At 41.7% G+C, this 17,451-nt stretch overlaps 1 protein-coding gene across 9 annotated transcripts in view; it reads right to left on the reverse strand.

Moving 5' to 3' along the window:
• The window catches only part of LGALS8 (galectin 8), a 35,432-nt gene extending 29,062 nt beyond the window's left edge, over positions 1-6,370 (reverse strand). For 3 of the 9 annotated variants that reach the window (XM_040464974.1, XM_040464981.1, XM_040464973.1), the window contains exons 1-3: positions 6,320-6,370; positions 2,065-2,207; positions 1,263-1,515 (exon numbers count right to left, since the gene is read on the reverse strand). The gene's annotated coding sequence lies outside the window, so the exon portion shown is untranslated. Of the gene's footprint in view, positions 1-833; positions 1,090-1,154; positions 1,516-2,064; positions 2,208-6,319 lie in introns of those variants that run through there. The other 6 variants (XM_040464979.1, XM_040464976.1, XM_040464984.1 and 3 more) reach the window with 5 other exon arrangements.
• Between the last annotated feature and the right edge of the window lie 11,081 nt (positions 6,371-17,451).

A 17,451-nucleotide genomic window follows, 5' to 3' on the forward strand; every position in this document is an offset into this window, starting at 1 on the left:
TCTCTAACTTGGAATTACTAAAAATAAAATAATAGCAAATCGTCCTGTACAACTACCAAAGATACTCATTTATCTCATCGGTAAAATGAAAATAATAGCATTCACCTGACACGTTTGTCCTGAGGGTTAAATGAATTAATAAAACAATGGAAAGAAAGTGCTTTATAAACTTGAGCTCTTATTTTAATAGAAGGCATTCCTCTTCCTCCTCCAAAGGAAACTAGTCAAAAAGAAAAAAGTCTAATCCCTTGAATAACAAGGATACAGTTGTCCTTGTGGCTTAAAACTATGGGGGGCGGGGGGCAGGGGGCGGTTGCTACGCATTAGCCACAGTTTGAAAGAAGAAAGCACCCCACTGACAGAAGTACCCATTTAACAGCTCCAGCGAAGATTAAAGCCATCAAGCACAACTAAAAGAGAAACGAAAGTAAAACTTCCTACATTTTACTTCCGCCAATTCTCTCATCGCAGCAAAGAACAATACGCAGTAACCACAACTATGAGTTTCTATTAAGAAAAACAAGAAACTGCATCCTTCTTGGTTTACCACCTGAATGCCCTAAACGGTCATTAATTTAGAGTTAGTCAAAACCTCGAAACTCTTCCTTCTGCTCCGGAAAATTCAGGAAGCGCGAATACGAGCAGAGGGAAAGGATACAGAGATGCCATAGCCACATTCATAATTTACATCGCGACCAGAGAGTGACCCGATTTAATCCACAGGCTTGCATGAAACCGGTTGTTCCCAAAGGAGCCACACGGACGGGTCCTGCAGTTTATTCGCTTCACAAAGAGCCATCATTATGTTTTGCGGACCAAGCAATTCCAATGACCTCCGTTTCCGAACTTTAACACTGCAGTCAAATGACTCGGCATCTTGCACCAACGTGTTCAGGGTCCGGGAGAGCAAAGCAGGTCTGTCACTAAACGCACAGAACTTGTCTTTTTAAAGGTGGCGCAGGAGAACCCCGGGCAATCTGGCTGGGGGGCAGCAGGTGCGAAGGCAGACCTGGTGGGGAGGGTCTGCGGCGGGGCAGCGGGAAGGGCCGCGGCTCCCGATACCCGCTCCCTCCCGGGAGCTTTCCCGCCACCCCGCCCCACGCTGCCGCGGAGAGGACCGGCGGGACGGGGTGCACCCAAGAGGTTCCACCCACCAAACTCCAAAGTGGAGACAGCGATGTCCGCATCCCCTCCTCGGCCGGCGCGCCCACCGCAGCACCCAGCGGCTCCCCGCCCCGGAGAATGGCCGCCGTCCGACTCACCGCGGGATCGGCGTGGCCGCCGCTCCACGCACCCGGCTCGCCGCCGCGCGTCGTCCGGGATCCCGGGATGTGTGGGCGGCTACGGGAAGCGAGAGGAGTCAGTCCGCTTCCATTTCCCGGTTCGCGCGCCGCGGGGGCGTCGCCGTCGGCCCCGCCTCCGTCTGCTGGGCGTGCTCGGGGCTCTGCTGGCGTGCGGCCACCCCCCAGCCGGGCCTCCTGCACAGCCTCCGGGGATCGGAACGCGACCGGCTTGCTGCGGGACGAACGGAGGGGGAGGACGGCAGAGTGTGTTTTACAAATTCCCGAGAGCACCCACCTGCCCCTGCCCCTGCCCCGTAGTCGGGGTGGGAGTGGACGGAAATGGGTTGGAAAGGAGAAAGCTGACGCTCCCTCGGCCCGGGGCTTTCCGCCGGCTCCGGTGTCCCGGCCTCTGCCGTGGGTCAGAGTCCAGATGGTGCTATGAAAGATAACCCGACGTGGACGCGCCCCTTTTTGCCAGTGCACACCCTGGGGTGTCAGTGAAATGGTGGGGGGGATAGGGTCAGTTTGGCTGGACTGCGCCCAGCCGGGGGCGCCCCGTCTGGTTAGTCTAACGGACTTGCCTCCGCTGTGGATCACCCGCCAATTACTTCGTGTGTTGGTGTTTCCTAAATTACACACCTCCCTAGGGAAAAATGTCAGCAGTATGGGGCACAGTAACGAGCAGAGGAGATGTTCAGTAAAGGACCGATTTCTCACCCAAGGACCCACACTGACCACTAGTTTGCAGTAAAAACAGAGAGATACAAATAAAGTCATGTACCTTGGACAGCTGGCTGCTTTCAGTTTGTTTTCTGTTAGGGACCGCAAAGTTCTCACGTTCCTACTTGTCTCTGCTGGATTTGTAACCACGTTTGTTTTGAAAGACCGTTTTGGTGTCCCGGCTCTGGGCTTTCTTCTCGGTGGCTTTGGTTTTTATTATTTTGTATTTAAATTGAGAAATTCATCACAAATCCCATACCTGTGAACTCACGTTCCGATTTACTACTCCTTTTTGCTCTCTCTCCTACTCATTTTCCAAGTTTGATTCACTCTGCAGGATCCAGTTTCAATATCTGCATTTAACCCTTGACATGCTCTACCTTGGATTTGTACTTCTGCTTCTGCGGGTTGTGTTTTATCTATCTAATTCGATTTTAAATTGAAAAGAGAAACTTGTCTTGTATGTTCCCCCAATGCCCAGTGTAACGCTTTATGTGAAATAGACACTGAATATTGAGTTGAAATAATAGGTTATTGACAAGGTGGGGAGCAATTAAATACCTACGCAATTTTGCCTGGGTTTAGTACCTCTCCTTTGCAAAAGAAGTTGAACTCAATACACATCAGTGCTCTTTTTCTTTGTTAAGTGCAAATGTGACTAAGTAAAAGAGCCAGAAATCCAGTGTTGAAGTAATTCTATATTAAAATATGCACAAAACGAGAGAACCTATTCTTAGAAATAACCCACTCATTAGTTCCTGTTTTGTTTAATGAGCTCAGTATGTTTTTACATCATTTAAAATCTTACAAATACATGCTGAATGCCCACCATGACAAGGCAACAGTGATAAGGGGTACAGGTATACTAAAAGGTTTTTGTAGTGTTTGCCTCGTGGGACACTTCTAGACGCAAAGAAGAGACATAGGGGCGCCTGGGTGGCTCAGTGGGTTAAGCGTCCGACTTTGGCTCAGGTCATGATATCACAATTTGTGAGTTGGAGCCCTGTATCAGGGTCTGTGCTGACAGCCTGGAGCCTGCTTCGGATTCTTTGTCTCCCTCTCTCTCTGCCCCTCCCCCGCTTGTGCTCTGTCTCTCTCTCTCTCTCTCTCTCTCTGTCTCTCAAAAATGAATAAATGTAAAAAAAAAAAATTTTTTTTTAAAGAAGAGACATGAATAAATGGAAGTTCCATATCTCTTCCTTGGATTATTGCAGAAGCCTCATAATTGGTCTCCCTGCGTTTGCCCTTGTTCCCCTGCAATCTGATGTCAACTCAGCAACCAGAGGGATCAGGACAAAACATAATTCAAACAATGTTACTCCTCTGCTAAAACTTGCCACTGACTGATGTTCCTTCTTTGAGTGGATATCCGCGTCTTTACATGATCTGCCCACCATCTCCACACACACTCATTTCATTTCCTACTTCATGTTCATGCCTCCCCTCTCATTCTGCAGCAAGCACTGGCCTTCTTGGTATTTTTATGGCACGCTCGTCACACCTCCCCAAACCTTTGCATCTGACATTTCCTTTTCCCCCTAAAGTCCCCCTAAACTCAAATATCAATTTTCAGCGAAGCCTCTCCTGACCACCATATTAAAATTGCAAACACCCTCCCAACACACACACACACACACACACACACAATTCCTATCACTTTTCCTTCATTTTTCTCTAGAACTTACCATATGCCAATTGACCTTTTTATTTTATATGACTTCACCCACCAAATGATGAGCTCCATGAGGACAGAGGGTTTTCACTATTCTTGTTTCCACGGGGTTGACATTCCCATGGGGGACACAGATAGTGATGAGTTTCAGAGAAGACTTAAAAAGGACGGTGTCATTGGGAGCACTTGGGTGGCTACTTCAGTTGGGTGCCAGGGAAAGCCCCTCCAAAGAGGCGATATTTGAACTGCTGGTGAGTGAAAGAGGAAGCCATGGCAGATCTTGGGAAAGAGCATTCTAGGCAGAGGGAACAGCCCGCGCAAGGTCCCTAAGGCTGAGAAATGCATTCAGTGTGTTCAGGAACAGAGAGGCCACAAGCATGGCAGAAGCAAAGCAAAGGAGACAATGATGTGAGAAGAAGTCATGGGATTTGATGAGGTCACCTAAGAGCGTAGATACATGGAGAATCTGATCGAGGACAGAGCCCTGGGGAGATAAGTCAGGAAAAGAAAAGTCCATGAAAGAGACTGAGAAGAGGCAGCCATGCAGCCTTGCCAGGAGTGGTATTCTAGAAGCCAAAGAAAGGAAGTGCTTTAAGGAAGAGCAGCCAGTTGTGTCACATGCTGCCGAGAGGTCAAGGAACATAGAAATTTCCAATGGATTTTGCAACATGGAGGTCATCAGTGACTGACTTGTAAGTGGGTTGAGAAATACGAGGTGAAGAAGTGGCAGAAATCACGACTAATCAATATTTTAAGTTTCGCTGTGAAAACCAGAGAAACTGCCGTAGCTCAGAAAGCAGTGGGGTAAAAAGAAGATTTTGATTTCGTTTTGTTTCTATCTCCGTGTTTAAAAAGAGAAGCTACTAACTACAGCGATGCTTGGCAGACTTGGGACAAGCCAGCCACAATAAGAACCACGTTTCCATCGTGACTTGTTACATACGTACTTAAAATCGTGAAAACAAAAATTTGCAAAACAATACCCGTGTTATACAACGCGTTCCAATTCTTCATTTAAAAATGCTGCTTATTACCCACTAAAATGTTTGCAAGCCCCACTAATGGATTGGAAACTGAGGTTGAAGAACACTTTCGGGGAGTGTCGGAGCTGGCTCACACTGGCTTGCAGGAGCCAATTTTGCACACCTCTTCCATGTTGATAGCTTGAGAATGGCCAGGAACGGAAGTACTTATACCAGGGACATAGACAACCATGACAACTTAGGGCCACCCCCCACTTCCCCCAGCCCAAAGCCAGGTGTTAAACATTTACCACCACACTACTGACTGTACTCATATGAACGATCCAGTAGAGCGGAAAACACTAACCATGTAGAAGAAAGGGACGGTCACAAGAGTGCTTCTGGAGATGATGTTGCCCAAAACACACAGCAATAAAATTTTGGAATATCAGTTCAAAACAACAACATAGAGATTACCAATTATTTGCAGACAATTGTCTTAGAGTTCCAAAGCTGAAGGGATCATTTCTAGTGGGATCAATTTCATCTCTTAATGGCCTCTTTCCTTAATCAAGAAGACACATTCATATAGTGTTGTGTGGCTGCAGATTTGGAAATAGTATGATACAGAGATATTGTCTTACAAGCAAAATGTGAAATAATGTATATTTAATGATGTGCATCACGTTGTTTAAATGTGGGAAGCACTTCTGGTAGTGATTTTGCTTATTATTGTGTTGCTGGGTTTTTGTTATTATAAGTAAATTTTTTTTTTTTTTTTTTTTGCCTCCAAGCATTGATTAAATGGTGGTGCCAGTGCTGGGAAAATACGCCTGAAATTAATAACTGTGGCATACAGGGGCGCCTGAGTGGCTCAGTTAGTTAAGCCTCCGACTCTTGATTTCAACTCGGGTCATCATCTCATCGTTGTGAGGCGGGGCTCTGAGCTGGGCATAGAGCCTGCTTAAGATTCTCTCTCTCCCTCTCCCTCTGCTCCACCCTGTTCTCCCTCTTTCTCTCTCTCGTGCTCAAAAAAAAAAAAAAAAAAGTAATAATTTTGGAATACAAGTTAGATGTGCTAAAACACTGTAAAGTACTTTAAATGATTGCTTTGATAATTATTCATGCTGTGAATTTAGAAGTCAAAACTCTAGAACCTTTAGCAAAAATAATCTATAAAAAAATTCAAAACCTTGCGCAATAATTATAGATTTATGAGCTCTGAGACTATATACCCTGCTTTCCCTTTATTTCTATGAGAAAATTGTTCTTGAATTATGCAGATTTTAAATTATTCAGTCTTTAAGACTGCATTCTTTTATTTCCTTGTTTTTTAAGTAATCTCTACATCCAATGAGGGGCTGGAACTCAACCCCGAGATCAAGACTTGCATGCTCTATGGACTGAGCCAGCCAGGCACCCCAGAAGTGCATTCTTTACAATACCATAGCACTTATATTCCTTAAACCTATGTCTACTTCCCAGGGAAATTTCATGGTTGGTGCCATTGACCTCTTCTGATTGATTACCCTCCCCCACTGTAAATGGACTCATTTCTTCTTTGAACCCTCTTGCTTTGAACAAATTCTCTCACACCTCAATACTAACTAGCACTACCCAAGAGCACTCAACCCTTTTTTCCAAACTTCAGACCCCCCTGTGTTTTGATCCATCCAGCTTACCTCTTATGTTCTACACGATCATGTCCCTGATCCAGTCTTTTCAAGTGTGAGAAACAAGCTTCTAGAACTATGGTTTTGTCATAAAATAAAAGAATCTTGAAGATGTGGAAGATCTTCAGAGGAGTGTAAATTAAATTAATTCATCCCAATGGCTCAAAGAATGAGATACTGTCCTAATTTTAAAATGCTGGGGCGCCTGGGTGGCGCAGTCGGTTAAGCGTCCGACTTCAGCCAGGTCACGATCTCGCGGTCCGTGAGTTCGAGCCCCGCGTCGGGCTCTGGGCTGATGGCTCAGAGCCTGGAGCCTGTTTCCGATTCTGTGTCTCCCTCTCTCTCTGCCCCTCCCCCGTTCATGCTCTGTCTCTCTCTGTCCCAAAAATAAATAAATGTTGGAAAAAAAATGCTTTCCTTGGGGCGCCTGGGTGGCTCAGTCAGTTAAACATTCAACTCTTGATTTGGCTCCGGTCATGATCCCAGGGTCATGGGATCAAGCCCCGAGTTGGGCTCCACGGTGGGCATGGAACCTGCTTGGAATTCTCTCTCTCCCTCTGCCCCTCCCTTTCTCTCTCTCTCTCTCAAAATAAATAAATATTTTTTAAAAATTAAAAATAAAATACTTTTCTTGAAAGTCTTAGCAAACTAAGGTATGTTAACTACAGAATAATGTATTGTTATTTTATATGAGAATATATCTGAAGTTATGTAATTTTAAAAGTAGAAACACAATAAAATACTTAAAGTCATATATATATTATACTAGGTAATATTTTAGGCACTAGAGATACAATGGGTAAAAAAATATAGCTCCCACTGGAGCTTACATCTAGTGGGAGTTAGATAATAAGTAATTATACACATGTATTTTAAAATTCAAAAGGATGATGTAAGTAACTGTTAATGCTCATTGTGATCTTTGTTCTTGCAAAATAGCTGAGATTCTTAATACTATTAAAAGGTTTCCCTCAGCAATGCAATATGAATATTTAACCAATCCTTCTTGTGTATAACTAATTGTCTTCTAGCTTGTATTTACACAGCTCATTAGAATTTCTGTGACAGGTTATTTCCTGCCAAACCTGGAGTTAGCAATTTTTTTAAGCAATTTTTCCAAGAAAATTTTTAGTGGGAAATGGTATATAGAGACCACAATTTTGACTAGGGATGCTTATGGCCACTGGGTTTGTTTCTAGACTTCGTCAGTAGGTGAAGCCAAGAGGAATGTTTAAAAAAAAAAAAAAAAATATATATATATATATATACACATATATAATATAAATAAATTTAAAATAATACATATTAAGTATATAAAATCTATTTCAAAATATGTATCTTATATATTTAAATATATATTTAATTTAAAATATATAAAATATAAATATATATCTAGGTTTACACTGATTTCATTCAATTTAGGATTACAATGTTTTCATTTAGCTTTTTTATTTTATATGTATTCCTCATTTTTGAAAATAAAAATCTTGGTTTCTAATAGCACTAACATAATTACTTATTTACTTTATTCTACATATATAATAGTTTGGGGATAAAAAGTTAAATATTGTTATAACAATATGATTACATAACAAAATGAAGGTTTATTTGCATTTATTTTCTGTCTTTAAGCCATATCGCACAGGAGATATACAATAACGCTTCTGTGTTTTAAAGTAATTTGATAATACTATCCAAAGCGATCTACAGATTCACTGCAATCCTTATCAAAATTCCAACAGCATTTTTTGCAGAAATAGAAAAAAAATCTTAAAACTAATATGGAATCCCAAGGGACCCTCAATAACTAAAACAATCTTGAAAAAAAAAGAACAAAGTTGGAGGTCTTACATTTCCTGATTTCAAAACATATTACAAAACTAGTAACCAAATAGTCTGGTGCTGGCCAAAAGGACAGACCTATAGACCAATAGAACAGGAATAGAGAATAGAGAGCCCTGAAATAAATCCTTATGTTTATGGTCATATGATCTTCAATAGGGTGCTAAGACCACTCTGGGGAGGGAAAGATAGTCTCTTCAACAAACGATGTTGGAAAAATTAGATATTCCCATGCAAAATTGAACCTTTAGGTTACACCTTATACAAAAATTAACTCAAAATGGATTAAAAACTTAAACAAAAAACATAAAACTACACAATTCTTAGAAGAAAACAAAGGGCAAAAACTGCATGACATTGGAATTTGGCAATGAGTTTTTGGATATGACACTAAAAGCACAGATAGTAAATTAAGAAATAGACAAACAGAGGGGCACCTGGGTGGCTCAGTTGGTTAAGTGTCCGGCTTCAGCTCAAGTCATGATCTCATGGTTGGTGGGTTAGAGCCCCGTGTCAGGCTCTGTGCTGACGGCTCAGAGCCTGGAGCCTGTTTCAGATTCTGTGTCTCCTGTTCTCTTTGCCCCTCCCCTGCTCGCACTCTGTCTCTCTGTCTCTGTCTCTCTCTTTCTCAAAAAAAGAAATAAACATTAAAGATTTTTTTTCTCTTAAGAAATAGACAAATAGGACTGTATCAAACTTAAAAATTCTGTGCACAAAGGTCACAATCAACAGAGTGAAAAGGCAACCCAAGGGAGGGGAAAATATTTGCAAATCATGTATCTGGTAAGGGGTTAATATCCAGAATATTCTGGATATTAACCAGATATAGATTCTGGATATTCTAGATATCCAGCAGTATATGTATATGCATGTATATATATATATATATATATATATACACACACACACACACACACTATGAATTATATAATATATAAATTTTAATAATATATATATATATATATATATAACTCCTATAACTCCACAACAAAAAACAAATAACCCAGATCAAAAATGTTCAAAGAATTTGAACAGACATTTTTCCAAAGATGATACACAAATGACCAACAAGTTCAATATCACTAATCATTAGAGAAATGCAAACCAAAACACAGTGAGGGGGCACCTGGGTGGTTCATTTGGTTAAGCTTCTGACTCTTGATCTCAGCTCAGGTCTTGATCTCAGGGTGGTGAGTTCAAGCCCTGTGTGGGGCTCTGCACTGAACATGAAGCCTGCTTAAAAAAAACAAAAACAAAAACAAAAATATACAAAACCACAATGAGACACCACCTCATACTCATTAAGATGGCTTTACTAAAGAAAGGTGGAGGGAAGAGGGAAAGAAAGAAAGAAAGAAAGAAAGAAAGAAAGAAAGAAAGAAAAACTAACAAGTATTGGCAAGGATGTGGAGAAATTGGAATCGTTATGCACTATTAATGCACCAAAATGATGTAGCCTCTATGGAAAATAGTATGACAATTCCTTAAAAAAATTAAAAATAGAATTGCAACATATCCAGCCATCCTGCTTCTGGGTATATATCCAGGAAAACTGAACACATGATCTCAAAGAGATATTTGCACACCTGTGTTCACAACAGCATTATTCACAATCCAAGAAATGGAAACAACTCAAATGTCCTTTGACCAAGGAATGAATAAACAAAATATTATATACTGTATATATACATATACATATACATATATGTATATAATACATATAGTAGAATATTATTCAGCCTTTAATATTTTTTTAACATTTATTTTTGAGACAGAGAGAGACAGAGCATGAACAGGGGAGGGTCAGAGAGAGAGGGAGACACAGAATCCGAAACAGGCTCCAGGCTCTGAGCTGTCAGCGCAGAGCTCGATGAGGGACTTGAACTCACGAACTGTGGGATCATGACCTGAGCGGGAGTCTGACGCTTAACCGACTGAGCCACCTAGGCGCCCCTATTCAGCCTTTAAAAGGAAGGAAATCCTGTTGCATGTGACAACATGGATGAATCTTGAGGACATTATGCTAAATGAAATAAACCAGTCACAAAAGACAGTTACTTACATGAGATATCTAACAAAGTCAAGCTCATAGAAACAGAAAGTATAATGGTAGCCTCCAGGGGCTGGGACAAGGACAAAATGGGGAGGTGTTTGATGGGGATAGGATTTCAGTTTTGTAAGATGAAATAGTTCTGGAGATTGTTGTACAACAATGTGAATATACTTAACACTACTGAACTGTGCACTTAAAATGGTTAAATGGTAACTTCTCTGTTGTGTTAACCACAGTTTAAAAAGCAATAATAACTTGAAATAATTTATCTCTGTGTCAATAAGCCACCAACTCAATACACCATTAGATTCATTGGTTTCATTTTTGTTTTCAATTCTTGAGGCTTGCTTTTAGTTTATTTCACTTCGATTTAATTCTGGATTACAATCTTATGAAATAGTTACATGGTCCCAATGCCAAATTTACAAACACATTTACGAATAAGACACGTTTGGGGTATCTGGGTAGCTCAGTCGGCTAAGTGTCTGACTTCAGCTCAGGTCATGGTCTCACAGTTCGTTGAGTTCAAGCCCCGCATTGGGCTTGCTGCTGTTAACCTGTCAGCACGGAGTGGCTTTGGATCCTCTGGCCCCCTCTCTCTGCTCCTCTCCTGCTTGTGCTCTCCCCAAAATAAAAATAAATGCAAAACAAAACAAAACAAACAGAATACATTTGTGGAATCCTAGTTTCCATCCCTGTCCTCTCCATCCTATTCCCTCCCTGACTCTACACATAATACATGTAGATGGTTTTTATATTCACATTCACACTGTAGAGAAAAGATAGCACACTGTGCATAGTTTTGCACTTTGCCTTTTTTACTTCACGTATAGCCTGATGACCACTCCACAATAGTATACACAAATATTCCTTATTTCTTCTTCTGCTGCATACTGTACTATTGCCTGGATGTAACTGTGATATTGTGATGTGTAGTAAGAAATATACATTTGGTCTTTGTCCCTTTTACTGACACGGAGCTCCCTGGAATTTCCGAAGGGATGAGAGTCAGAAAGGCACCTTTTGTTATGCTAATGAGGTGACTTTTGGACCGCACTTCAGGATGGAGGCTGGTTGCCAGCCATCCTAAAGGATGGGGCTAGGGAGCTCCCGGGTTGCTGAACTCCTAGAGATTTAGAAAGAACGGTAGGCTCAGGGAAGACATGGAAACCGCACCCTTTCTCCACACCCGCCCTGCGTATCTCTTCCATCTGCAGTTCTGGAGTTACATCTGTTCAGAATAACCTGGTAAGCTAGTAAGTAAAATGTTTCTCTGAGCTGTGAGCTGCTGTAGCAAATTGAGCCCAAGGAAGGGTCCTAGGAACATTTAGTCTACAGTGGGTCCTTCAGAAGCACGGGTGCCACTGGCATTTGAGGTAGAAAGGTGGTCTTGTAGGACTGAACCCGTAAGGAGTCTGATGCTATCTCTGGGTAGATATGTCAAAATTGAGTTGAATTGTAGGAACCCTCAGCTGGTGTCAGACAATTGCTTGTTGGTGTGGGGAAACACCCTGCTCCCCCAACACACACTCACACACGTGTGCGCACACATACACACACACACACACATACACACTCACACACACTGGAATTGAATACAGAATCCTTTAGTACCATAGTTTGTTCACCCTGTTGACCTTTTGCTATCATAAATGATGCTTCAGAGTATAGGTTTGCACACATCTTTTTGTATATTTGCACACTGTCTCTCTGGGATAGATTCTGAGAAGTGACATTTTTGTGTCAAAGTTAAGCACTATGTAATCTTGCTAGACATGAGTTTAAGTACTTTTGGAGAGTTCATTCAAATCCTTTGTTCCTACTCTACCTTAGGGGAAGGTCCAGGCTACTCTTATGGGAAAGGGGTGTTGGGGGTGACCCCTGAGGGGTTGCAGTGGAGAACCTGTCACCTGAGATGACAGGAGAACCAAAACCAAAGGCGTGAGCAGGACCAGGAACCACAGGGAAGACCAAAGTCAAGAAGCCAGGAAGGAAAGCTGGGAGACTTCAAAGAGGGGCCAGGAGGACATATGAAAGCTTCCGTCCAGGAACAGAAGCGTGGGAATAATAAATGCAAGTGGGTTTGGAACAAATTGGGAGAGGTCCAAGGTAATTAACCCAGAACAGTGCTACTCTTCTACATTCTTTTTCTGGCTGGCTGGCAAGGAGTCATTGCATATGTTTATACGAGGGCAACAGCTGAGCTAAGACACAGTAGCTGAAATGCAGTCTCTACTTGACATGCCCAACTGGCATGATGCTGCATCTCCAGGAGGAAGGGGTGAGGGTGGGGTTAGGACCACCTCTTTCTAATATGCACAGAGGTGTCCTATGACCTAACCATACCTTGCTCAGGTTGGCTGGGCTTAAGGGCTCTGCAGAATGGGCAACAATCATCCAAAACCTCCTTCCCCCTTAGTGGTTATATTCACTTTTTTCTCTATAATTCAGCTATATTTTTGGCTATAATATTGCACTCTAAAACTATCTCTAGTAGAAAGGTGAGGCTGAATTGTACGGTCTTTTGCGTTGGAGCCCCAGTAAGGAGTTGTTTATTTTAATGAAATGGTTTATTTTCATAAATAAAATGGTCTCTTTTAACAAAAATGGCTTTTAGGTTAAACTGTGACTGCCAACTGATGAACCTTTCATGTTGTGTGAGGTGAGGCATGTTGATACTTTTGTTAATTTGGAAATAGGAGAGTCAGGAAAGCAGCAAGCCAAGCATTACCTGGAGATGATATGGAGCTTTCCTTATGAGCTTTGAGCTCTGGAGTTGAGAAAGAAAGGGAACTCAGTGCTGGCTTGACCATATACTACTTTAGATAAGTGGTCTTTAAACATTTCTACTCACATAACCTGTGATAGAATTTTGAAAAACGATGTAACCTTTCCTCTAACATGGTACTAGAAGTCCTTGCTAATGCAATAAGGCAAGGCAAGGAAAAAAGAGATGTACAGATGGGAAAGTAGATGTAAAACTGCTTCTGTTTACAGATGACATGATCATCTATGTGGAAAATCTGAAAGAATCAACCAAAAAACTCCTGTAACTAATGAGCGATTATTGCAAGGTTGCAGGATACAAGGTTAATGTACAAAATTCAATTGCTTTCTTTTATACCAACAATGAATAAGTGGATTTTTTAATTAAAAACATAATATCATTTATATTAGCGCCCCCCAAAATGAAATACCCCGGTATAAATCTAACAAAATATATATGAGATAAACTACAAAACTCTCGTGAGTGAAAGCAAAGAAGAAATGGGGATATATTCAATGTTCATGGATAAAAAGATTCAATATTATCAAGATGTAGATTCAATGTATCCTCACTCAAAATCCCAGGAAGCTATCATATGGATATTGACAAATTGATTCTAAAGTTTATACACAGAGGGAAAAGACCCAGAATAGCCAACATAATATTGAAGATGAACAGAGTTGGAAGACTGATACTAATCAACTTCAAGACTTACTATAAAGCTACAGTAATCAAGTCCGTGTGTTAATTGGTGAAAGAATAGACAAATAGATCAAAGGAAAAGAATAAAGACCCCAGAAGTAGACTCACATAAATATAGTCAACTAGTCTTTGACAAAGGACCAGAGGCAATAAAATGGAGCAAATACAATTTTTTCAACAAATAGTCCTGGAATAACTGAACATTCATACACAAAAAAAATCTGGACACAGACCTTACACCCTTCACAAAAATTTACTCGAAATGGATCATAGACCTAAATGTAAAATGCAAAACTCTAAAACTCCTCTAAAATAACAAAGAAGGGGCACTGGGTGGCTCAGTCAGTTAAGTGTCCAACTTCGGCTCAGGTCATGATCTCACTGAGAGTTTGAGCCCCACGTCGGACTCTGTGCTGACAGCTAGGAGCCTGAAGCCTGTTTCGGATTCTGTGTCTCCCTCTCTCTCTGCCCTTCCCCCACTCATGCTCTGTCTCTCTCTCTTAAAAATAAACATCAAAAAAATTTAAAAAACCCAAATATGCTCATAAAAAAAAAAGAAACTAACAAAGGAGAAAACCTAGATGACCTTGGTATGGTGATGCCTTTTTAGATACCATACCAAAGACATGGCCCATGAGAGAAATAATTGACAACCTGGACTTCATTAAAGTAAAAACATCTGTCTAAAAGATAAAGTCAAGAGAATGAGAGGACAAGACACAGACTGGAAGAAAATACTTGCAAAGGACACTCTGATAAAGGACTGTCATCCAAAATATACAAAGAACTATTAAAACACAACAATAAAAACACAACCCAATTTACAAAATGGGCCCAAGTCCTTACAGACACCTCACTGAAGAAGATAGACTGATGGTAGATGAGCATATGAAAAGATGCTTCACATCACATTTCATTAGGGAAATGCAAATTAAAACTACAATGAAATAACATTACATACCTATTAGAATTGCCCGAATCCAGATGCCAAGATGCCAGTCAGGATGTAGAGCAGTCGATACTCTTCCTACATTGCTGGTGGGAATGCAAATGGTACAGCTTCTCTGGAAGACAGTTCGGCAGTTTCTTACCAAGTTAAACATACTGTTAACCATATGATCCAGCAATCACATTCCTTGGTATCTACCCAACGGAATTGAAAGCTTATGCCTGCATAAGATGTCTATGGCAACTTTCTTCATGGCTGCCCAAACTTGGAAGCCACCAAAATGTCCTTCAGTAGGTGAATGGACAAATAAACTGTGCTATATCCAGATAATCGGTGCTAAAAACAAATGAGATATTAAGTTATGAAAAGACATGGAGAAACCATAATAGCACATTTTTAAGTGAAAGAAGGCTAAGAAAGCTACCTACTGTAGGATTCCAACTATATGACATTCTGGAAAAGGCAATAAAATGAGAAGTGGTTGCCAGAAGTCAAGGATAGGTGGGGAGCAGGGGGTGGGGGACAGATGAACAGGTAGAACACAGAAGACGTTTAGAGCAGTGAAAATACTCTGTGTAATATTATAATGATGGACATACATCATTACACATTTGTCCAAACCCATTGAATGTACAACACTAAGAATGAACCCTTGGGTAAACTATGGATTCTGGGTGATTATGATGTGTCAATGTTCCTTAGCAAAAAATATACCATTCTGGTGGGTGATGTTGGTAATGGGGAAGGCTGTGTGTGTGCAGGAGGCATGAAAAATCTCTGTACCTTCCTCCCAATTATGTTGTAAACCTAAAACTGCTTTTAAAAAATAAGAAGGTCTTTAAAAAATAGTAAACTATGCAAGCTTTCACATGTTTTACATGGATGTTTTGGCTTAATTGGTTGGAAAGAATGTAACTTCTAGAATACTGCAAATATTGACATTTTATTTTATTTACTTTATTTATTTTAAATGTTTATTTTTTTAATTAAAAAATTTTTTTAACATTTATTCATTTTTGAGAGACACAGAGAGACAGGGCACAAGCACGGTGGGGCAGAGAGAGAGGGAGACACAAATTTGAAGCATGCTCCAGGTTCTGAGTGGTCAGCACAGAGCTGGATGCAGGGCTCAAACTTACCAACCGTGAGATCGTGACCTGAGCGGAAGGCGGACACTCAACCAACTTAGGCACCCAGACGCCCCTAATGTTAATTTATTTTTGAGAGAGAGAGAGACAGGGCATGAGCAGGGGAGGGGGCAGAGAGAGAGGGAGACACAGAATCCGAAGCAGGCTCCAGGCCCTGAGCTGTCAGCACAGAGCCTGACACGGGGCTCGAACTCACGAGCCATGAGATCATGACCTGAGCTGAAGTCGGATGCTTAACCGACTGAGCCACTCAGGTGCCCCTATTTTTATTTTTATTTTAGAGAGAGAGAGAGAGAGAGAGCGCGCGCGCATGTGAGCAGGGAGAAGGGCAGAGGGAGAAAGAAAAAGAATCCCAAGCAATTTCTCCACCCAGGGCGGAGCCCAATGAGGGGCTTGATCCATGAGATCATGAGATCATGACCTGAGCCCAAATCGAGAGTCAGATGCTCAACCAACTGAGCCACCCAGGCACCCCTGGACTTTCTTCTTATACCTCAGGGCAATGCACCATATTAAAATATAGGAAGGATGGGGAGCCTGGGTGGCTCATTGGTTAGACATCTGACTTCAGCTCAGGTCATGATCTTACAGTTTGTGGGTTCGAGCCCCGCATCCAGCTCTGTGCTGACAGCTAGAAGCCTGGAGCCTGCTTCAGATTCTCTCTCTCTCTGCCCCTCCCCCACTTGCTCTCTCTCTCTCTCTCTCTCTCTCTCAAAAATAAGCATTAAAAAAAATAATAAAATAAAATAAAATATAGGAAGGGTCGGGGCGCCTGGGTGGCGCAGTCGGTTAAGCGTCCGACTTCAGCCAGGTCACGATCTCGCGGTCCGTGAGTTCGAGCCCCGCGTCAGGCTCTGGGCTGATGGCTCAGAGCCTGTAGCCTGTTTCTGATTCTGTGTCTCCCTCTCTCTCTGCCCCTCCCCCGTTCATGCTCTGTCTCTCTCTGTCCCCAAAAAATAAATAAACGTTGAAAAAAAATTAAAAAAAATAAAATAAAATATAGGAAGGGTGAAAAGTTTGGTAAAGTGGGAGAAGGGCAATCATGAAATGGGAAGTATTTCCTACTTCTAGTCTGTGGAGCCAGTTTGATGCCCCAGTGCAGGTACTTCCTCAGGCAGGTCAATGTTCTGAAAGGGTACAATTGGTGGTTGCTGATTCTTAGCTGAGGACCACAAGCAGAGTCGTCATCTATGCCCGGACGTACGCATATCCCAGTTGGAAGGTGGGTGGCCCATGTGAAGTTAGGTGAGATTCTTCATGAAATGGAGAATAACAAAGCCTACATGTGGAGTCGTGAGGACGAAACAGGGTAGTGTGTGTGAACTGCTCACACACATCACCCTATGTGAGCAAACACAAGCAGATGTCGTCTTCTGCGTTGGCATTCATTCTTATGGTACCATTATTTTGGTGGTAAACTTATCATTGATAATAAGAATAAGGGATGAAGGTATTTGTTGCAAGTTTGCAACATACCGTTATCATTCCAGTTATACCACTGGGTTGCAATGACCTGTTTCCTTATCTGTCTTCATTCCTGGACTCGTTGGCCCTTTGAGGTGAGGACTGTCAGTTGTCAATTGTATTCCCAGATAGATAGCAGAGGATCTGACCACAGTAAGTGATCAGGAAATGTTTGTCGGGGTGCCTGGGTGGCTCAGTCGGTTAAGCATCTGACTC

Source organism: Herpailurus yagouaroundi, unplaced genomic scaffold (assembly GCF_014898765.1).
Source record: "Herpailurus yagouaroundi ecotype Mexico unplaced genomic scaffold, PumYag 530, whole genome shotgun sequence".
NCBI lineage: Eukaryota > Metazoa > Chordata > Mammalia > Carnivora > Felidae > Herpailurus > Herpailurus yagouaroundi.